This window comes from Triturus cristatus, chromosome 7, assembly GCF_964204655.1.
Source record: "Triturus cristatus chromosome 7, aTriCri1.1, whole genome shotgun sequence".
Taxonomy (NCBI): domain Eukaryota; kingdom Metazoa; phylum Chordata; class Amphibia; order Caudata; family Salamandridae; genus Triturus; species Triturus cristatus.
The window spans coordinates 1811266503-1811285110 of record NC_140590.1 but is presented as its reverse complement, the minus strand read 5'-3'; positions in this window follow the sequence as shown (position 1 = coordinate 1811285110).

Below are 18608 nucleotides of genomic sequence, written 5' to 3'. Positions count from 1 at the left end.
CCGCGGTGGGGCGTCTCGCGACCCGAGCCGGGCCGCTATCATATTCCATATGACGCTGCCCTGCAAATTGAGGCGCCACACATCAGCGTTGTTAGACCTTTTTATTCCCTCGGGTGTCAGGGAAAACAGCATTTTCAGGCAGCAATTTACAAACACCAAACGCGTTTCAGGCTTTCTCAGCCCTTGGTCACTGGTTGCATCAGGAGGAAAGCTGCATGGTTTTGCGCCGTATTTGCAGCGCTTTTCGTCCATTTCTGCCAGAGTAGGCGTGGCTATATTGCATTGTGGTCATCGTAGTTGAAACTTTAATAGTTTGCCTCAATACCTCCTCATTCATTTGTTTACTTCATTTCCAGTTTTGCCATTGTATGAGTTTCCTATATAATACATACATGCACAGTATAGGCATTTAGCTTCTCTACATTGATTAATTTTCATATGATTTTAATATGGATATTTTATCAACATGTATTTTAATCATTGTTATCGGTGTTTGAATTTAATCTTTTATAAACTAAATTTTTAGCACTTGCACTTTCACTATGTTTACATATTTATTCTTTTATTGTAAACTGCGATCCTTGCACATTTGTCCGTATACAAATACGTATTTGTAAAATCTCCAATAATATGCTAAATAATATTTTGTACTATGGTTACATTTGAGATTTCAAAAATTGGCGGCAACTAATGTCTGTTTTCACTGTTTGGTCACCGATATAAAAGCTCTGATTGGCCGCAAGCATGTCATGTGATCAAGACAGTTGTTTACTGTCGAAACGCGTAATGCTGCTACCTAGCCAAAATTGCTGACAACTTTGAGCAATAAACTGCACTGAAATCTTCAACACGCTGTGGTCTGTACCTGTTTTTTCTGGAATTTTGAGAACAGACAGGACGGTGATACTTTGTATACATTTTGGGGAAGTTTGGCCGTCTTCCCCTCTACGGACCCTCTCTTCGTAACGGGCTGGCAGAATCATACAGCCAGCGTCTACAAGGAACTCGGAAGGAGTATTTCTTTCAAGCCAGCCCCCCGCAGCCGAATCAGAGGCACGTTAACGCTTTCCCGTGCATACCCTGCTCTCCGGACTCAGCCAACGACTCAACGGAGGTCGGAGGACGCCGGCGAGAAGAAGGAGTGACTCCGGAAGGGTAAGCGGCATCAGCGACACCTCACAAGCGGGTGATTGAGATCCGTGTTTGTAACATCATCAGCGCTGAGTGCAATATATTCACAACGTCAAACAAGCGCAGGAGTGCAGATACTTTTTGCCACACACAGCAACACTAATATTACAAAATGGCTACATCAGCAGACGCGCTGCGAGCCAGAGAAGCTACAGCAGACGCTCTATTTGCGAGTCTTCCTATTACCGACAAAACTCACAATGGAAACAAGGATGGTTCAGATGTCGATCATGACGTTAAAACGATGTTAAAAAATTTAGAAAAACTATTAAAGACTGAATTGACCAAATGGTGGGAGAAAAAAAGCCTGGAGAAATATAGAGAAGTGGGCCGTGTCCCACGAGGTCTCAGAATACTAACTGCACCCTCATTTGAAAACCCTAATCCCTCAATGCTGAAAGAATGGGCTAATAATAATCTGGAAGCATCCATGAATATGGTATCAATCTTAATAAAGTACGCAGAGATTGATAGAAATGAGATCCTAAAGAAAATTGAGTCTTTAAATAGCACATTGGATGCACATGAGCAGAAGGACTTCATTAAAAAATATCGTGAGGACATAAAAACGAGACTAACCAAACACGAAGAAACAATCAAAGCAAGAAAAATATGGAAATTTTCAAGGGACAAAACTGACTATGAAACCGGAAGGGTATTCACTTTCTCAAGAAAATTCGACAATGCCAAAAGACAAGCTTTGACTGTTAAAAATACTATTGTTAACAATGAGGTCCAAGAAAGGAACAACACACCAAGTACCAGCCCTGTAAGCAGTAATTGTGATTCCGATGATAGTGCCTCAAACAGCCATTTAACAAGACTCCCAACAGATTATACTCCTTCGGAGGAATTGGGGTTTCTCATAGACGATCGCCGCCACACATTACGCTCACACGATCCCGAGAGAACAAATGCCGGGAAAACAACATCAGGAGAAAACAAAGGAGAAAAGCCCAGAGGCAGAGGAAGAGGCAGAGGGAGCAGGGGGAGAAAATAATAATGACGGAACCAATCCAATCAGCCCCAGATAACACCGTTATAAATCTATCCAACATTGAACTAACGGTAGCAGAACTACAACTACTTTCACTGGGTTTATCTTTCTGTCCAGGCAAATGTTTCAAATACCCACAAACAAGAGTTGATGTCTTTAAATTTATAAGAAAATTGAAACTGAAAAAACATTTCAAACAAAACAAGGTGTTGGAAAAAATCACCACCACTGAAACTACCAACTCCATTGATGCACTCTTTCAAGTGTGTGATATCCCATTACTCCGCTCCGTACACGCCCTAGCACAAGGAGAACTTAACACCACTCAAACAACACAAGAAGATATGTTAGCAATGGGCATACAAGACAATTTAATTATCCCAACACCTTTCAGACCACCTTCATCATTCATCCCGATGATGCCCCGGGATGCGATTGATATTTTCAATGACTGCGTTACAGAAGATCTAAAAAAATTGAATTTAAAAACTTTACGCACAAACAAACAAAGAAAGTATAAGGAAGTACAATACTCCAAATTGATGCGAAAACTTCAATCACATGAAGACCTGATCATTAACAAATCGGACAAAGGTGGTAACATTGTCTTATGGCCACGGCAAATGTATATGACCACTCAAGCCCATGTGGGCATTAATCTCACATGTCAAAGATTATTGTTTGAATGAAAATTAATATTACTTGACATATAAATGGTACGTCAAAATTGTATAAATGCATCTTCAGACAACACTTCTTGCCCCAGTGGGCATTATCAAAGATACTCAATCTTCCATATGTCACCAGAAAAGATCACAGTTTGCATCTACAAGAAAAAACAAATAAATCAATCAACAATTGATCGAGAAAAATTAACTAAGACTATATTTCCTGAAACTTTACACTTGTGAGATTAATGCCCACATGGGCTTGAGTGGTCAATTGTTTAAAAATCACGATTGAATCGGATTTTGATGTAAGGTTATACTCAATCCGTATGATTTAAATGGACGGAATGTGTTATTTATTCCATGTTTAATGCAATGTAGGTTCAGATTATATCAATTGAGGTACTCAGCTCCATGCAATGTAATTTTGTCGAAAAGCAAATTTTGTTAAAGTTGCTTTCAAGAAAAAATGGCCTCGTGAAGTAACGAGTAGCCTTGAAGTCTGTTTTCTTTGTTTACCAAAAGGAATCACATGACTATTTATTGTACTTCCTGATTCACTTTGCCTTACTCGTGATCAAGGGAGTGTGATCCCGAAACGCGTAGAGTAATTGTTTTGCCTATTTGCTCTCATTAAATGACCAGTTGGAAGCTCATTTGGTGTCCGTGGTTGCTGGGGATTCAAGAAAGGAGGAAGTACAGCGATGTACAGGGATTCAAGAAAGGAGGAAGTACAGCGATGCAAACTGTGATCTTTTCTGTTGACATATGGAAGATTGAGTATCTTTGATAATGCCCACTGGGGCAAGAAGTGTTGTCTGAAGATGCATTTATACAATTTTGACGTACCATTTATATGTCAAGTAATATTAATTTTCGTTCAAACAATAATCTTTGACATGTGAGATTAATGCCCACATGGGCTTGAGTGGTCAATTGTTTAAAAATCACGATTGAATCGGATTTTGATGTAAGGTTATACTCAATCCGTATGATTTAAATGGACGGAATGTGTTATTTATTCCATGTTTAATGCAATGTAGGTTCAGATTATATCAATTGAGGTACTCAGCTCCATGCAATGTAATTTTGTCGAAAAGCAAATTTTGTCAAAGTTGCTTTCAAGAAAAAATGGCCTCGTGAAGTAACGAGTAGCCTTGAAGTCTGTTTTCTTTGTTTACCAAAAGGAATCACATGACTATTTATTGTACTTCCTGATTCACTTTGCCTTACTCGTGATCAAGGGAGTGTGATCCCGAAACGCGTAGAGTAATTGTTTTGCCTATTTGCTCTCATTAAATGACCAGTTGGAAGCTCATTTGGTGTCCGTGGTTGCTGGGGATTCAAGAAAGGAGGAATTACAGCGTTGTCGGAATATATATATATATATATATATATATAAATATATATAATTTTTGTGTATTTGAATGCTGTGCATTTGGCATATGGGAAAGCCTTTCTCTTAGAGAGCATTGTGTAAGATAAAACCCCAAGCCTTATTCTAAAAGAGAGAGTCCCTGCATTTAGTAAAATCAAACCCGTTTCTTAAGGTGTTGTTTGTTTGGTGTTCAATGTCTTTTGCCTCGCCGAATGTTGTGCCATCGTGTGGGAGCTGTATTATCTGATAGGCAACAGCAAAACAAGAAGGTGGCAAGAAAAGTGCAGAAAGAAGCAACAGAAATGTAGAAAGAGAAAACAGAAGTGCAGAAAGAAGCAACAAAAAAGAGGCAAGAGATGTGCAGAAAACGGCACGTCAGGTGCAGAAAAAGGTATGACGGGTACTGAAAGAAGCAACAGAGGTACAGAAGGAGGCAAGAGAACAGCAGAAAGAGGCAGAAGAGTTGCAGAAACAGGCAAGGGATGTATGGAAAGAGGGAACAGGGATGCAGAAAGAGGCAGGAGAGGTACAGAAAGTGGGAAGAGAGGTATAGAAACAGGCAAGAGAGGTGAAGAAAGAGGGATGAGGGGCGCAGAAAGAAGCAAGACAGGTACAGAAAGAAGCAAGAGAAGTGCAGAATGAAGCAACAGGGGTGCAGAAAGAGGCAAGAGAAGTGCCGAAAGAAGCTACATAAGTGCAGAAACACAGAAGAGAAGTGCAGAAAGAAGGAACAGAAATGTAGAAAGAGGCAAGAGAAGTGCAGGAAGAAGCAACAGAAGTGCAGATAGAGGCAAGTGAGGGTGCAGAAAGAGAGATTTGAGGTTTGACATAGGGAAGAGGGGTACAGAAAGAGGCAAGAGGGGGAAAGAAAAAAGAAAGAGAGGCACAGAAAGAAAAAACAGAGGTGCAGAAAGAGGGAAGAGAAGTGCAGAAAGAAGAAACAGAAATGCAGAATGAGGCACAAGAAGTGCAGAAAAAAGCAACAGAGGTGCAGAAAGAGCCAAGGGGGTAAAGAAAGAAGCAAGACGAGTCCTCAAAGAGGCAATAGGGGGTGCAGAAAGAGGATAGAGAGATACAGAAAGAAGCAAGAAAAGTACAGAAAGAAACAATCGAAGTACCAAAAGAGGCAAGAGAAGTACAGAAAGAGGCAAGAGAGGTACAGAAAGAGGCAAGAGGGGTACAGAAAGACAGAAGAGGGGAGCAGAAAGCGGTTAGAGAGGTGCACAAAGGGTCAAGAGAGGTGTAGAAAAGGGAAGCAGGGTGCAGAAAGAGGCAAGAAGGTTGCAGAAAGAATCAAGAGAGGTGCAGAAAGAAGAAAGAGAGGTGCAGAAAGAAGCAAGAGAAATGGAGAAAGAAGCAACACTGGTGTGGATGGAGGCAAGAGGAGTGCAGAAATAAGCAACAGTGGTGCAGAAAGTGGGAAGATTAGTGCATAATGAGGCAACATGGATGCCGAAAGAAGCATAATAGGTGCAGAAAGAAGAAAGAGGGGTGAATAAAGAGACAAGAGGGATGCAGAAATGTACAAGAGAGGTACCTAAAGAGCCAACAGAGGTGTGCAGAAAGAACCAACAGAGGCACAGAAAGAAGCAGATGAAGTAAAAAATTTCCATACCACTGAAGAAAAACGTTCTTTGGGTGGTGCCTCCACCAAAAATTAATCCTCAGATGAGTGAGGAGATGCAGGTGATGCCTGCTGCCCTGAAGCCATTTTTAGTTGAAAAAATCTTCTTCTCTGCAAAGAGATGCTCCTCTAAAGAAGGTGAATGAAGAATGATTGAATTGGGTGGGGTCTTTCAATAGTTAGAACAGGAAGTGCAATGAACCAATCAAATCTCTTTTTTTGCAGGTCACATGGGATCCGCGCACCCTGCGCATACGCAGCACGAACCCAGCGCGCATCCGCGAAATTGAATTCGAAAAAATTATAGGATTAGATGTAAAAATATATTAGTTTTAAGACTAGTTTAGAGTTTGTCTTCAATTAATATTCACATAAAATACGTATATATGTTTTTTTAAATGTTAAATATTTTGCGGGATTCGCGCACCTACCGCGTCATAGACGCAGATGATGCATCGCGAAAGCGTGTAAACGTCGCGTTACGTACATCGAACATGTCGCGCATAGGCTGGGAGTCGCGTACTGGTCGCATTGCAATCGCACACTAAACACGTACCCGACCAATACCGTGCGCGAATGCTAACGCGTAGGGAGCGAGAACGGTGCACATAGGGTGCGCGGATCCAAAAACATGGGAAAAAATATATAAAATAAAGCTTGGAACATATAGTTTAAAAAATATTTTGAAAAATATAAAAAATATGTTTGAAAAACCCATTAAATTCAAATAATATTTTTTAATTTTTAAAAAAATTAATTGAAAAAATAAGTTTAAAAAATGGTGATAAAAAAGTATTATAAAAAAATTCATGAAATTGACACACTGAATTTGAAAAAGAAGCAAATCCAATCAAAATCATTAAAAATGATATCGTCAGAGATAAGTTAAAGATAGGAATTAGCATAGGTTTCATGCACGTTATAGTTAGGAATTGGCATTTAAAAAACCTTTGAAATTCACTGAAAAAACCAAAGGTTTCAGGGGCGTTATAGTTAGGAATTGGCATTTAAAAAACCTTAGAAATTCACTGAAAAAACCATAGGTTTCAGGGGTGTTATAGTTTATATACATTTCCCTCGTACAAAACCCTAGAAATTCCCCTGTTATAGTTAGTTCAGCTAACTATAACTTGCGCCCCCGCAATGCACTGCTGATGATGTCACATATGACATCACTCATGACATGGTCAGTGACATCACTGATGACATCACTGATGACATCTCAAATGACATCACTGATGATGTCATCCAGTGACTGTGTGTTTCTGTAAAGTTTAAATATGTTTTATATATTTATAGTGAAAGAAGCTGTGGAAGAATGAGTGGGTGTACAAGTGTGTGAATGGATGATTTTCTAGCTGTGTAACTGACTCTATAAGTGAGCCATGAAATGTATCTTACTGCAGACTAGTGACTAAACTGTGTGAATGTCTGTATGTGTCTGTGTGTAGGTGTATAAGTGGCTGCATGGTTTTGTGAATACCTATATGAGTGTCTATATGGGTTATTGATTGGTTGTCTGAGTATCTGTATGAGTGCCTGAGTGTTTGTGTGGGTAGGGTGTGTGTGACTCTATGCATAGATGTGTGAGTGGGTGATTCTATCGGTGCATGGTTTTAAGAGTGCATCTGTGATGAGCTGTATGGTTGGGTGAGTGTATGTATGGGTGTGTTAGGGATTGAATGTATATCTCAGTTGTACATGTGTGACTAACTACATATGTGAAAGGCAGTATATATGTGTGTAAGAGTATATAAGTGGGTATATGTGAGAGTGTGTGATTGTGAGAGTGGCTGTATGGATGAGTGTGTGCTTGTATCAATGATTGTATAAGAGCGTAAGAATGTGGTACTATTTTTATGAGTAAGTGAACTTGAATGTGTTTAACTGTATAGGTGAGTAAATTCGACTGTGTTTAATTACTTGCACGACTGACTAGGTGTGTCAGTACCTCAATGGATGATTGGCGGTGTGTGTGTGTATATATAGGTGTATAAATGCATATGATAGTCTTGTACGGAGTGACTGTAAGTATGAGTGACTGTACAAGTGAGTGAGTGGAGGTGTATGTAGACCTAAGAGTTAATGAGTGGGTATGTAGTTATTGGTATTGGAGTATCTATGGTTTTCAAAATGGCCGAAATTTTGAGTTGGTGTGTCAAAGGTTAAATTAGGGCGTGAGAAGATGCACTAATTGATCACATGGATGATGTCATCAGTGATGTCATCAGTGATGTAATTTGAGATGTCATCAGTGATGTCATCAGTGATGTCACTGACCATGTCATGAGTGATGTAATATGTGACGTCATCAGCAGTGCATTGCCGGGGCGCAAGTTATAGTTAGCTGAACTAACTATAACAGGGGAATATCTAGGGATTTGTACGAGGGAAATGTCCAGCTAACTATAACGCCCCTGAAACCTATGGTTTTTTCAGTGAATATATATATATATATATATATATATATTACCTACTGGCGGTCGCCAGTAGGTAGTTATAGTTAGGACCCCTTTTCCATAGGAAATCCGCAACATTCTATTTTGAATAACTTTGGCGCCAGTCGACGAATCCTCGCGAATTTTTCAAAATAGGTGGGGCGCTATGCTCCGCTCCTACCCTGAAAGTCTCGGGGGGATTCGTCAAGCAGGGGCTGAGATAAAAGGGGGGTCCCAAAACGCATTTTTCCCATGCATTTTTCCATAGGACCTTTAGACAGGGCTACAGCCCGAACGGCTGAACAGATTTACTTGAAATTTGGCAGAGAGGTAGTCCTCAGGTCAAGGAAGTGCCTTTTGTAGGTTTGGTGTAAATCTGTTCAGTATTTCCTGAGAAAATAGCATTTAAAAGCATATATATATGTGGGCGGAGCCTAACCACACATCTCATCCTGAGATCTGATTGGCTGTCAGCACTTCATCCAAGAAGTGTTGGCAGCCATCTTGGGACCAATATACATGATAGCACCTCATTAAAAAGCATTGCAGTTAATAGAAGGTTTTAAGACTTTAGTTACATTATAAATCATTTGTTGATGGTACCATACTCATTTTAGGAATTGTGGTATGTTCTAAGGTGATTTCACCATGTGAAAAAGCCTTCTGCTGGGATATCATGATTGAGAGAAAAATATTTTCTCATGCTTTTACCACAGAGGTTTGGAAGGTGATCTATAAGCTAAACTGAGAGCTTATTTTCTGTAAATTCACATTATCTTTCTCAGTCATGTGAGAATGAAGTCTGACATTCTCAGTAAAACATGTACATCCAACAAGGGCAGAGACTGTCAGTTGATTCCTTTGTGTTCTACTGCAGCTTCCCAGAGTGTTCCAAAGAACTACTAGAGCGCTAACAGTCCTACCTATGATAAACGTATGGCACACCTGAAGCCATCTTGCTTGGAATAAAGTGGTAACTCTTAAAACATTTAATTTCAAAAGGAACAAAATGAGGGGGTTCATTTTTCCATAAAAAGTATGATTAGTGCTGCAGAAAGAAAAATTAGGGCACATTTTGAGTGACTTCTCAAATCCTCTTCTATTTCATTAAAAAATTCTGACATGCAGACTGAAACATGAACTTTCAATACCAGCAGCAGTTTTCCCTGTTGAGCAGTAGCTTTACTACAGTGATCTAATGAGCAAAAAGAGTGCTAACATTCTGAATTTATGGCAAATGTGTGACACATCTGAATGCCTTCTTGATGGAATCAAAGTAAAAAACTGAAAGTATTTCCTACTGAGGAGACTGCAGTAAATGAGGAAATTAGGAAACTTCATAACAAATAAGTCTCCCAAGATGGCCACCAGAGACAAAAGAGCCCAAATGTAGCCCAAATATCACCCAGATGTAGCCCAAGTATAGCCCAATGACAGAATGTCCCAGAATGTTCTTAAAAACAACTAGAGCGCTTACTGTCTTCATTATGACAAAAGTATGGCACACCTGAAGCCATCTTGATTGGAATAAACTGGTAACACTTAAAACATTTAATTTAAAAAGGAACACAATGAGGGGGTTCATTTTGCCATAGAAATTATCATTAATGCTGAAGAAAGAAAATGAGGGCACATTTTGAGTGACTTGTCAAATCCTCTTCTATTTCATTAAAAAATTCTGACATGCAGACTGAAACATGCACTTTTAATACCAGGAGCAGACTTCCATGGTGAACAGTAGTTTTACTACAGTGATCTAATGAGCAACTAGAGTGCTAACATTCAGAATTTATGGCAAATGTGTGACATATCTGAATACCTTCATGATGGAATCAACGTAAAAAACTGAAAGCATTTCCTACTGAGGAGACTGCAGTACATGAGGAAATTAGGAAACTTCATAACAAATAAATCTCCCAAGATGGCCACCGGAGACAAAAGAGCCCAAATGTAGCCCAAAATCACCCAGATGTAGCCCAAATATAGCCCAATGACAGAAGTGTGCAAAACACTTATTATTTAGTGTTTTTGCAGTGTTATATAGTGCAGACTTGTCAGGTATTGGAGTGCTTTACATGAGCATTGGTTACATCACACAAGCACATATTCATTTTGGTTGTAGACATGGGGAGACTAAGTGATTTGACCAGAATCACAGAATGTCGAGCTGAAGCAGAAACTTCAACCTGGTTCCCCAGTTGCAAAGTCTGCAGTTCTGGAAGTAACACCACATCCTCTCCCCTAAGTGCAACATTTAATCAAGTGGTCAACTGGATAAAAAAACATAAAGATAACAAATAATTTAAAAGTGCTTTGTCGCTATTTGAAAACTCAGACAAAATGTCCTTATTTTAGTCTTTTAGAGCACTAACCATAATTTTGATGCAAATAAGACCCTCTCATATATGTAATTTCTAAAGGAAATGCTCTAGGTATTACAGTTTTGATTACATCAAGATGATGTCAGGCGTTCCACACTTTTGTAATAAATATAGAATGTTAGCAATCTAGTTGTTCATTGGGATACTGTTGAGAGGCAAAGGCCAGGGGCACGGACTCTGAAAATTGAAGGCAGGTAGGAGAGTGCAAAGGCAACAATTTAACCACACTGAGCAGGCAGGAAGGGCCGTGGAAGCACAACAGACTATGGAGGGCAGTGGAAAGGGGGGCAGGGGCAACAAACCAACAATACAGGACTTGCAAGAGAGGCTGTTGGAGGGAAGATCTATTACGGGTCAAGGAAGCTAGAGGCGGTCCCCAGAGCCCCGGGAGCCACCACAGAACTGAGCAGGAGAGTGAGTCAGGGACAAAAGGGGCACCTTAATTTGAGCCGGGGTGCCTAGGAACGCTTGCTCCAAAAATGAAGAAAACAGACATATGAGACATGGAATTGGTGGCAGAATACAATGGCAGTTTAATGAGAAGATACAACTTCAAAGAAACCGCAGAATAGAGACATAAAGTACAAAATACAGAATCCAGATAATCATACAGCTGTCATGATATTCTCTGTATCTCAATTAATGTACTGACAGAGAGAGAGAGAAAACACATCTATAAATGCATCATGAGAAACAAGTTACACCAAGGAAAATGTTACCTAGGAACACTCACGTTTACTCTTAGAGCAAGCATTCCTGCAATTACAATACAAAATCTTTTAAATGCAAAAGTAAAGAGAACAATGGTTAAACATAACATGACATTTCATATAGGTAAAATAGAATAAGATACTTCAAGCAAAGCAGAGCAAGACATTTTAAGCAAAGGAAGACAAGAGCTCCCAGCTCTTGGGGAAAACCTGCACAGCCTGTTAACCTACATACAGACGGCGAGGTAGTCCGTCGATATCTGTGGGTGCTCCCTTTTTATATCATTTTGTGGGCTCCTTTGCACGCTACATCTACCTACGTATGCTACCCAAAAGCTTCGTCTGCAGATTTTACCAGACATTTCGTCATTTACCCACTTAATGCTGACAATGGACTGGGTGAAAAGGTCAGTCTCTCAGGCCAATCGCTTATCGTAAGTTCCATAGAGCAAGCAGAAAATAATGGGTATTGTACGGGAATTCAATATATTCATGTACAAAATCTCCTCAGTTCGCCTAACTTGACGCTCTGCGGTTGCCACTTCCTTAAAAGCGGGAAACCTGCCCAGGAAGCAAGTACCAGTCCAGGATGCAGCCTACTGTATGTCGACAGCTTCAGTGGGATGTTGAACTTTGATACCGAGCACGGAGCACTCGGGTAGGGTGGGGGCTACTAGTTTGGAGCAGAAGGCCTCGCAGACCTGCCTTCAGACTGCTATACACTAAAATTGCAGAGCTATGGTCAATTTAACAAAGAGGCCTACATATTGAACAGAAGGGCCTACACAGGGGTTTTATGCTGGCTGAGTGGTAAGGATGTCTCAGGATAATTATATAGCAACACAGGACCCGCTGGTCAATTTAATACGGCCTACAAATGCGGCTGGCAGGGCAAGGACAAGGGTCTCATACTTCAGGTGTGGACAGAACGGGCCAGGGGCCCCCTGTGATACAAAATCTACCCTCCTTCAAGGCTGTGGCAATGTAATAGACCATTGTGGGCAGAAGGAAGAGGCAATGGTAGTACAACCATACATGCCAACAGACCCGATTCAGCCAGGAAACGTCCAATGTTTTTAAGCTCAAATGGGCTTTATTTGATCTGTCTCCTGTCTACAATATCCTCTTTTTCAATGTAACTCAAAGGGGAAAATCAATACCCCAGTTTTTTTTCAAAATCTCCCTCTTACCAAGTTCAAAATGTTCGCAAGTATGGTACATTGGATCATGGAAGGAAATGGGATAGGGACATGGACTTGGATAACAGAGGACAAGAGGGACATGGAGAGGTGCACCAAACTGACCCTGCAGGGCAGGCATCAGGGTTTGCAGCAGCACAATACACCACACAGGGCATGCAGGACGGGAGTGCAGCACAACAATCCATAGAAAGCAAGAGGGAGGGGACAGGACCATGCACATGGACAACAGAGAACAGAGGGACAAGAGGCAATGGTAGCTAGCTGACCATAATGGACAGACAGGAGAGAAAGCTGCAGCATTACAGACCATAAAGGGCAGTAGGGACGGATCAGGGGCATTACAATGGAACAGACAAGCCAGGAGGGAGGGAGTAGGGGTCTTCACATGTAAACAGAGGGCTGGGGGCAAGGGGGCAGGGCAGGAGCAGCAAGATAGCCATGGAGGTCAGGCAGGATGGGCACTAGAAGCAAGACACACCATGAAGAGCAACAGTGAGACTGTGATGGCATACACACAGACCATGGAGGGAAGGTGGGAGGGGGTCAGGGGCAGCTAACTGACCACACAGGGAAGGTGGGAGGGGCCATGGCAGCACAGAAGACCAATGGCTATGATGGGCAAGAAGGATGGTGCAGGGGCATGCACAAAGGACGATGGAGGATAGAAGGGAGGGTCAGGACCTGTGCACAGAAAAGAAAGTTCAGGGGAAGGGACCTCACAACAGACCACACGGGGCAGGCAGGAGGAGCAGTTGCAGCACAACAGACCAGGGAGGGCAGAAGGGTGTGGCAGTACAATGGACCCTGTAGGACAGGAGGAAGAGGATAGGGGCATGGCATGTGGACAGGCAGGGTGGAGGTGGCAGGGACAGGTTACAGTCATCTGACAATGCTAGGCAGGTGGGAGGGGAGTGGCAGCTCAACAGAACACTCAGAGTAGATAGGAGTGGCAGGTCCATGGGACATGGTGGGCAAAAAGGATGGAGCAGGGGCATGCACAAAGACATCGGAGGGCAGGGGGAAGGAGAATAGGGGCAGCAAGCTAAGCACAGAGTTTAAGCAGGAGGTCAATGATGGGGCATAGAATTGGGCAATGGAGGGCAGGAGGAGTGGACTGGTACATCATACTAAATTGAGGGCAGTGGCAGCACATCAGACCATGCATGGCAGGAGGGAGGAGGCTATTCCATGGATTCACACAACAGAGGATAGGGAGGAGGGGGATGGGGCAGCAAGCTAACTGTTCAGAGAAGGCGGGTATTAGGAACTTTATTGTTTTTAAAACGTGTGTCTGTGCGAACTACTTAAAATATGAACAAGTATGCAGCATAATCTCACTTTTATTCAGGAAGAAGAAGACGTTTGTGACTGTGAATCCGGGCTCACTTGGCAGAAGAACCTCCTGACCCTCCACCCCCTATCGCAAAATGTAATGCCCGTGAAAAGGGTAGGTGAACACAGTGTTATATAGAACATAGTCCTGAGAGCACGATTGAAAATGAAAACTAGATATAATGTATGGTATAAACTATGCACCAAAAAGTGTGATATAAGATGAACCGGGCGTGAAATATAATATGCAATATATTGTGCGCAATGACAGATTCATTGGAGAGCGCGAGATAGCACAGGCACTAGTGGCAGCATGTGCAATGTATATATATGTATATATATATTCACTGAAAAAACCATAGGTTTCACACACGTTATAGTTAGGAATTAGCATTTAAAAAACCTTGCAAATTCACTGAAAAAAACATAGGTTTCACACATGTTATAGTTAGCGGAAATTTTACTGATAAAAAACCAATGAAATTCCCCCGTTATAGTTACTGCAGGCAACTATAACTCACGCGACCGCAATCTTCTGCTGATGACATATGTGTCTTTATGAAAAAAAAATATTTGTAATATATGTATAGCTAAAAATGTATGGAAGAAGACATGGGCAAATAAGTGTCTAAATACAGTATTAGCATCAGCAGAGGATTGCGGTCGCGTGAGTTATAGTTGCCTGCAGTAACTATAACGGGGGAATTTCATTGGTTTTTTATCAGTAAAATTTCCGCTAACTATAACATGTGTGAAACCTATGTTTTTTTCAGTGAATATATATATATATATATATATATATATATATATATATATTGTGCTCCAAAGGTTGTCCACCAGGTGAGCAGCACTCGATCAGCAGCTTTGTTTATGATAGGCATGGACGAGGATCCGCTTGTAGAAGCCGCTCCGTAGTGGAATTGCCTGACGCGTTTCGAAGCTCCATGTGCTTCTCTTCAGAGGCTTTAACGGAGACGGTGTGTGCAAGCGCTGAACCTACTTCGCCATTTTCATATTGCACTCCCACCAATGGGAAGCTCGAATGAGACTGTGCATTGTGGGAAATATGGTCCGGATAGCACACAAATCTTGTCCTGTATGGACCCTGCAAGTGGACTCGTCCTCAATCCTGTTTGCCGCTGCTGACCCACATTACTGACATGATGGTTACCATGTCAGGTGGCCCCCGTAACATTACGGGGTGGTGCAAGCTCCGCGGCAGGACGGCCGCGTGTTACATTCTGCTCCAAAGGTTGTCCACCATATATATATTAGGCTCAAAGAAATTCCCTCGTCTGGCAAAGGAATAGACCTCACTCAGGTTTATGTGGTACATGGTGTTTATTTCCGTATGAAAATCAGCAGGACGCATTTCGGCTTCGCGACTTTTTCTTACTAATCAAACGCACACAAAATTCAATCGCCATATTTAACCATTTCATACTTAGATTATTTTCGGGTGAAAAGTTACACAATTTCCGGCCGTGCCATAAACATAAAAGAAGTACCTCGATAAACACAAAATTCATTCGCTCTTGGCGGCCATCTTAAGCTAGTAATGAAAATACATATACCACTAGTTGCAATAATTGCAATCAATACTGATGTCAAATAAAACAAGCAAATTAAGCCCTGAATGAGCAACGCAAATCACAATGCTTAATACTCAATTATATCCAATGATTCAGAGATACTCGAATTCTTTGATTGTTATATATCCCAGGAGACAATCAGATAATGCTATATACATTATGATCAATTAATTCCGATCATTGAAATTTATGTAGCGGATACGTTTCCACTACGTTATCATAAAAATAAATTAAAGAAAATAATTCAGTGCTGTAATTATCCTTCATATATTGGTTCTATGTAACAGTACATCACGTTACAGTAATGTTCTGGTAACTCTACTCATGGGGGAGATTAACCGTTTAAGCAATGATAACTATCTTGATTCATTAATTTGTGATCACAATAACAAGTCATGAAAATATTAGTTTGTTCAGTTAAATGTTGTAGGTCCTAACTGGACTCAAATAAAGTGGTGATGGCTGTGGAGACACTCATGTATGGATCCACAAGAAAGCACATGATGTTATAATGATGGGGGATACGCATTGTCAGAATAGAGGAATTAGCGCAAATGAATGGCCAATTCCTCTTCTGTATTGAGGCCCAATGGATTCCTAGTTTGTAATTCAATAATATATCTAGATTCCAATTTGCGCAAATGAATCTCTCTCTCTCCCTCACGTTCTTTAGCTGGGACATGATCCAGGCAGAAAAATCTCAGCAAATTACGATTACTTTTGTGCTTATCGGCAAAATGCCTCGCAACCGGATAGGTTGGGTCTCTATGTTCAATTGCCCTTGCGTGTTCAAGTATATACTGCAAATTGCAAGGGCAAACTAAGCAGTATACACAGTATGGTGTAGTGCATGTCATAAATTTTGTAATTTTCTTGCCCTTCAATATGCCTGGTATATAGTATGTTGATACCTTACTGCTATTTTTACAGGCTTTGCACCTGTTGCACAGAATAAACCCAGATAGATTACCTAATCTGGGATGGCGAGATATTGTTTCATAGTGTCTTTGGACTAGGAGGTCTTTTAATGAACATTTACGCTTGTATGTTATGCTGGAATGATCTGGTATATCAGTACCGATAATAATGTCAGATTTTAGAATGTGCCAATTTCTTGATAGAATATGTTGCAGTCTTTCCGAATCTCTGGTGAAAGTAGTTATGAAACTAAAAGTATTCTCAGTTTTTTCCAAAGGTTTTATTTTATCTTTGAGAAGACATGACCTGGAGATCTTTATGACCTTTTCAAGATTTTTCATTAAGAGTTGGTTTTTATAGCCTTTTACTTTAAACCTTTCAATGGATTCATAGGCTGCTGTTAAAAAATCCTCATCGTTTGAACAATTTCTCTTGAGTCTTAGTAATTCTCCATATGGGATACTATTTTTAAGAGATTTAGGATGGCTGCTATTGGCTTCTAAAATGGAGTTCCCAGCTGTGGTTTTACGAAATAAGGAATTGCAAATTTTTCCTTCATTTATGAAGACTTTGAGATCTAGAAAATCAACCTCTTTGTCACTTATGTGGCCACTAAAGTGCAAATTCACTGCATTGCGATTAAGATTTGCAATATATAATTCGGCATCTGTTTTGGATCCTTTCCAAAAAATGAAAAGGTCATCGATATATCGGTACCATCCGATAATCGAAGTGACCCATTGGTTATTCTCATCGGCTCAGGCCACCTGCTTCTCCCACCAGCTTACAAACAAGTTTGCATAGCTAGGGGCGAAGCAGGTGCCCATTGCCGTGCCTTTAATCTGTCTGTAATATTGTTTTTTAAAAAGAAAAATATTGTTAGTTAAGCAGAAACTTAGAAATTCAATGAGCATGATATTATGTTGCAGATATTTCAAAGATCGACTCTTGAGGAAATATTTGACTGCATTGATTCCATCCTGATGCGATATACATGTGTAAAGACCTGTGACATCTTAAACAATCATGAGCATATCTGGTTCCCAGTTAATGTGAGAGATGGTCCTTATAAAGTCTGTGGTGTCTCGGATGTATGATGGTAATGTTTTAACAAAATCAATTAGAAAAAAGTCCAAATACTGAGACATTGCTTCTGTGAGGCTGCCTTTAGATGAGATTATGGGTCTGCCTGGTGGTTTTAGTGAATTCTTATTAGGCCTGGGCGGTAAATTCCGTTCCGTTCGCGGAATTTGCGGAATTTGGGTAATTTCGCGTTCCGCGGAGAACGCGAAATTGCCCAAAAATCTGCGTTCCGCGACTTCGCGAAATTTTTTGCTTGTTCGCGTTCTCGATATGCGTGTTCGCGAGATATTTCACCGCGAGCACGCAAACAGCGATCGCGAACAGGAAAAAAGTATCGCGAACAAGCAATTCCGCGTGTTCGCGGAATTTCTGCGTGTTCGCGGAGATTTTTTACCGTTTCGCGGAGATTTGCGTAACGCGATTACGCAAATTCCGCCCACCCCTAATTCTTATGTACTTTAGGCAGATGATAGAATGTAGGAGTTACTGGTTGTTGGCAGCTTAAAAATGTATGTTCGTTGTTATCCAACATTCCTAAAGCGGACCATTTATCTAATTTCTCATGATATTCAGCAATACCTTTGACATATTCATCTTTAGTTATTTTATTGTAGTAGGTGATGTCATTCAGTTGTCTTAGGGCCTCAGTGCAATAGAAGTCTCTGGTCATAAGTACGATATTCCCTCCTTTATCAGAAGGTTTACATACTAAATTTGTATCAGTTCTTAACCTTTCTAGCACAGTTGTTGATCTCTTGAAAGATTTGGTTTCTTATATTTCAATTTAGGTGGATTAGTTCTCATTTTCAATAGGTCACTTTTGACTGTTTCCTCAAATGTGTCTATGGCGTCATGAGGTAAATTTGGTACAAATGCTGAGCGTGGTTTAAACTGAGTTTTGACTCATTTCTGAGCGATGCCAAAGCTTTCAGCAGATGCTATCGCACTTATTTCTTGTTCTTGTGTACTTAGAGTCTTTTGACTTGTAAGTGTCTGTAACACTTGTAGGTCTTCTTCCACTAAATTGTCCGTTGATCTGCCATTGCCTACATTATTGTTGATGTTGCTAGATGTAGTCCTCATTTTATGAAACT